This window comes from Notolepis coatsorum, assembly GCF_963971535.1.
Source record: "Notolepis coatsorum genome assembly, chromosome: 9".
Taxonomy (NCBI): Eukaryota; Metazoa; Chordata; class Actinopteri; order Aulopiformes; family Paralepididae; genus Notolepis; species Notolepis coatsorum.
Genome location: NC_140173.1, coordinates 46,808,878 through 46,814,878, shown reverse-complemented (window position 1 = coordinate 46,814,878; position 6,001 = coordinate 46,808,878).

Sequence of the window (6,001 nt, the reverse complement as noted above, 5' to 3'; positions counted from 1 at the left end):
CTATATGATTATTAAAAAGACACAAAAAAAACAATTGAATTGAATTATGAACTTCAAAGCTATATATGTAAATATATGCTGTTGTCCCGTCAGGTTTTCGAGGCACTACGTGAAAGAGAAGGTTGCCAAAGAAAGGCCTTTTATTGAAAGAGATTAGTCGTCACGGATTTATCAAGACATTTGGGAGCATGAATTACGGCAACAAAGCCACGTTCCCAGACAAGAGGCCCACTGTTCCTCTGTGACGTGTGGGACTCCTGCTTTCATAACCAGTCACTTTGGCATGTGATTATGAGGCAAGTTCAAGTTCACACACACACACACACACACACACACACACACACACACACACACACACACACACACACACACACACACACACACACACACACACACACACACACACACACACACACACACACACACACACACCTACACACACACACACACACACACACACACACACTTTACTCTTACTCATAGTATATATTCAGTATGATATAACCGATAGGTCATACAGACCCTCATCTGCACCTTTGTTTACACTCTTTATTTTTCTCATATTTTTATAATCATTATATGCCTATATTTATGTCTTTCTACTATTACCCTGCCCATACCTGTACCTCCTGAAGGAGAATGGAGCTTCTTAAGGAAAGTAGACGAGGCTGGACTTAATCATATCGACCAGTACTTTATTCAATTTAGAGCACTGAAGTTCAAGACAGAACAGAACAGAACAGAACAGAACAGAACAGAACAGAACAGAACAGAACAGAACAGAACAGAACAGAACAGAACCGGCCGGCAGAAGAAAGAGAAGCCCGGTCTTTCATAATACATTGATATTTATAGACATTCAAGACCAGCTGATCACATGACAAATGTGACAAGTTTAAACAGGTGTGTCCTCCCTCAAATCATACGATCTTACATCATCGGACAAAGATCATGGGCTTTTGACGAGCCCCCTCCCCCCGCAGTCCTGATTACCTGGCTTTAATGTTCTGGGTTATGTTACCTTGTCCTGCTTTTGTACACATTCTACTTTGAATATTGTTTGATGAAGATAAACACAATGTGTTACAGAGCTCGAAGGGAAGATAGTGTCCTTACATGACCTTAATATCACTGAATTGTAGATCAATAGTAATTATGAGTTTATGGTATGGAAACTATACATTTTCTACAACACTCCCCTCCCCCTCCCCATGCTGCCATGATGCCCGCATTTCCCCCAAGAGGATCAATGAAGGAATATCTTATCTTATCTCATTTGATATTATAATGACTATATCTATATAGTCTATATGGCTATATTATTAACTATATGGCTATATTATTAAAGACTCAGTGGTGATTTGATTATCTGCACTCATAAAAAAAAATGAAAGATTTAGAAAGCAAATCATTCACATGTATTTGTACAGAGGAGCAGACTAACAGGGGGCGACAGTGGCTCGGGAGGTAGAGCAGTCGTCTGGCAATCTGGAGGTTCCCGGTTCGATTCCTGTTCCTCCCGTGTAGCGTGTCCTTAAGTGTCCTTGAGCAAGACACTTAACCCCTAATTGCTCCTGATGAGCAGGTTGGCACCTTTTGCATGGTTGCCTCTGCCGTTGGTGTGTGAATGTGTGAGTGAATGGGTAAAATCTGAGGAACAAATTGTAAAGTGCTTTGGATAAAAGCGCTATATAAATGCAGCCATTTACCATTTATGTGAGTTAATGTTTAGTTGCAGAGCAGCTACTATGGAAGGCGTGGCTTGTTCAGGCACACAGTTCTAACGTGACGTAGGATACAAGGATCCGAGAGTCTAATCTGTGATGTCATCAACAATGTCAAGCATGTGAAGCTGCTTCAGCTATGAACAAGGCTGATTAGGACTCATAAACGGTGGCCTTAAAGGGGCAGTCCCCCCACCCCCTCTCTGAAAAAACACAACAACAACATAAACATGTTTTTCTCCTTACCCAGAGTGCTATCTATCCATCATCCCGATTGTTTCTGTGTGATTCACGCCTAGTTTTGGAGATACCTGCTGTAGAGATGTCTGCCCTCACTCTAAAACAAAGTAATGGCACTAGGTTTGTGACGCTCAAATCACCAAAAAATGCATTTAAAAAACTCAAAAGTAATGTCTCTTTCCAGAAATTATGACCCGGTTACTCAAGATAATCCACAGACCTTGTTGTGTGTCATGTACTGTACATTAGGAACTATTTTCTACCAAAGTACACTCCATTATTATTTACATTCACCATTCAGCAGGACTGGTACATCTCTGGCAGCTAAGGGTCAGTGACATTGCTCGTGAAATAGTGTTGAACTTGAGTGTTACACTCTGAGTGCATAGTAGTATAGACATACTAGCATGATAGGTAGTAGTATAAGGATAGTAACATAGTACATAGTGGTAAGGTACATAATAGTAAAAGACAGTAAGAAGGTTAATTTCCTTTATGAAGGGTGTAGTTCAGTAGAAAATAGTTCCTACATGAAACTGTTTACAACAGTTTTTTAATCCTCTGTTTCTCCGCCTGATTTTTCTGTGCTTTTCCTCCCATCCCAATTTAGTCGTTATGCCAATTCCCCCCTCCCCTACCTGGTTGTTGTGCGCATGTGCCCCCTACTGGTCGGTCTAGGGAGCCCTGAGGTGTACCACATGCTTCCTCCGACACATGCGGAGACAGCCAGCGGCTCTCTTTCCACCTGACAGTGCGGACTCTCATTGGTGAAGTGTAACGCGTGGGAGGTCACGCTGCCTTCACCACTTCCTGTCTTTTGCTGTGCAGGCGCCCAGACCTGACCTGTAAGAGTCGCTGTCCACAATGGCAGATTACCACCCATCAACTTCCCTCCCGCTAACTCAGCCAAACGAGTTAGTATGACGGCTGGTCCAAGTCGAAGGCAATGCTGAGACTAGGATTCGATACCGGAGTCTCTTGCATTGGTGACAAGCGCAATCTCCGCTACGCCACCCAGCCGCCCAGGTCTGTGGGTTATCTTGAGTAACCAAGGTGCAGTGGTGAATATTCATGGAAGTCAAGGGAAGCCAAGCTTCCCCAAAAATATGAACAGTAAAAAAGAAAATAATAATATTACAAATAAAATATTATATATATATATATTTTTTTTTTATAGTTTACAGTAATACAAAAAAAATCGTTATTTTTCATCTCTGTGTTATAATAATGCCCTCCTGGAGAAATTAACCGAACGAGCGAAACTGCGCCCACTCTCTCTAACAGTCTGCTGGTAGCATTATTTTGATTGACATTGGAGGCTTTGAAGCCAGGCCTGGTTGTCTTTTTCTGGCACCCTTACCATATTATTAGCCAATAGGATTCAAGCTTAATTGTTGGTCTTAACGGCCTGGTAGGGATTCCCAAAGGCTCTGTCTGCCTCAGCCTTGGGCGTGCTTGGCCAGAATTTCAAGACCAATCAAATCACATTAAAAGCTAAACGTGTCAACGTCATCGCCTTGCGGCCACGTTCGAATTCTCTAGTAGATAATGTTGATAACTACAAGCGAACTGAATGGCTAACTGGTTCGGCTAACAGAGGAGGTTTTGTTGGAGATATTTCAAGATTCAAGAGGTTTATTTTTGACAAAGCGGCCGCGGGACTTTTCCTGGACCACCACACCACTGGATATTCTGATTTAACAAATCTGTCCAGGTCCATTGATGACAAGGTAAGCCTACGGTACTGCATAGCTTGCTTGCTAGCTAACGTAACGTTATGTGACTGTGTAAACAAACAGCATTGTTTGATTGATTGATTATTAACATATTGCAGAATGGGTACAATACAGTACGGCTCAATACACACAATTAACATTACACAAGTTAACACACACAAGTCACATTCAACTGTAAATTAAATAAAGGAAACCCCGTTTTGTTGATGATAACCTATCAAGTCTCCCGTGATTTTATATTACTATAGTGTAAAAGTATAGGCGGACTATTCCTCGGTTACAATAGCTATCAGGTTTACAGTCTGTTGACAGTAGGGATTCCACTGTGATGTGGCTCCACTGCCTGCCAGCCTGCCCCAGAAGTTCTAATCTAGACCAATCAAATCACATTAAAATCGCCTTTGTCTTCTAGCTAGTAGTAGTGCCATTGTCAGCATGCAAAGTGTAATAACGATGATATCTGGTGATCACAATAGATACAGCTAGATGGCGAGGCTAATCACTGATTAAATAGCTATGTACAGTACAGTACATTGATTGATTGATTGATTGATTGATTGATTGATTGATTGATTGATTGATTGATTGATTGATTGAACATTTTATTAACAGATTGCAGAATGGGTACAATACAGTACGGCTCAATACACACAATTGTTAAGGGGATGCAGACCAGAGAAAGACTTTTGTCTTGTTTACATCAGGGTCCCCCATTTTCAATTCATCATATATGACATACAGATAGACAGTACTGTTACATCCAGACATATATGACATACCAGATCTACAAATATACAGTACTGTAGTACAACGCCTGTCATATAGACCCTGGCGTTGGAAACTCTGATTAATAGATACATTCAGGCTGGCTGATGGCACGCGTTGGCATGCTGGCCGACTGCGCATGGTGCAGGCTCCCTCTGCCCCGGGACAGGGTGTGCCCGCGGCTACAGCTCTGCAGGACAGACAATTCAATGATGTTGCAGCCCCAGCACCCGCGGCTCAGCCTGAGGCTGCAGGACCTCCGCACTATGATATTAGTCATTTCAAAGTGTCACTCATTCCCATGTCAACGGGAGGTCTAATTAAAGGATCACACATAACTCTCTCCCTCAGGCCCCGTCCACACGAACGCTGGTTTTAATATAACCATGATTGTATGTGCGCAGTTGCACTGTTCGGCCACACACAACCGGGGATTTGCTACACTGCAACCGCGGTCTTTGAAACCGGTGGCCAGGGTGAAGTTGTGCGGTTTTGCAGTTGCGTGTGGGCATAGCAACCGAGGTTATTCCCAGTGTTTACAGCAGAGCTGTCGCAATTATTTCCCATGTTCACGGCAGACCGCGGGGTAGAGAGATTAGAGCAGAGCCAACTACACCAGTGTTTACAGCAGTCCCAAGTAGCGTTATATGAAAATGATTGTAACAAACTTTTGTTCGAAACGTATCGTCTGTGTTGAAGAGTGTTGTGATCGACTGATGTCTTGTCGCATTCCTGACCCGACGCTGAGAGTAAACATGTAGCTGCAGCTAAACTAAACTCATGTGTTGTCAAGTTATTGTTATAAGGAACCCAGTCCAGACTGCATCCCCTTAACAATTGTTTGTATTGAGCCGTATTGTATTGTACCCATTCTGCAATGTGTTAAATAACGTTTACATCCATTTCATATCGGTAACGTTACCACATTACGTTAGCATTTAAGCTATATACTATACATGGATATAGCCATTCACATTAGCATGTAGCTAACAACACCGGCGGTCTTTTGTGAGACTAAACTATCCGCTCTTGGTGGTAAATTGTGTTGCTGATGGTTTTGTTTCATCAACAAAATGAGAGGCAGAACACAGTGAATGTATCCGTTTGTTTATTGCAGTTTCTTTCTTTGCTGAAAATAATATGTTCCGTTGGCAAAATGATCCAGTCCAGCTGTGCTTCTAAACAGGAAGTTTACTTCTTCTTCTTCAGTGAATTAATGGCAGATCGCGACCCAACAGGAAGTTTAGTGAGCGTACAGCCTTTTCTGATTGGTTGAAATGGCCTTCATGTCTGAACAACATCGCCGCCTACTGTTTTGGCATTGTACTAAATGTATCGGTTACTGGGTTCCCAGCTCTGCTGTGAGTACGCAGTTATACACGGTTGTTCGCCTGTGTTCACCGTGTGGACGGAGTTTTAATTTTTTCAAACTTCGGTCATATTAAATCCAAACCCTCGTGTGGACAGGGCCTCAGTCTCCTGCAGAGATCTGTGCTTTCTTGATCTCCTCGCTTCAAAGTTGTTACAGTCAGCCCC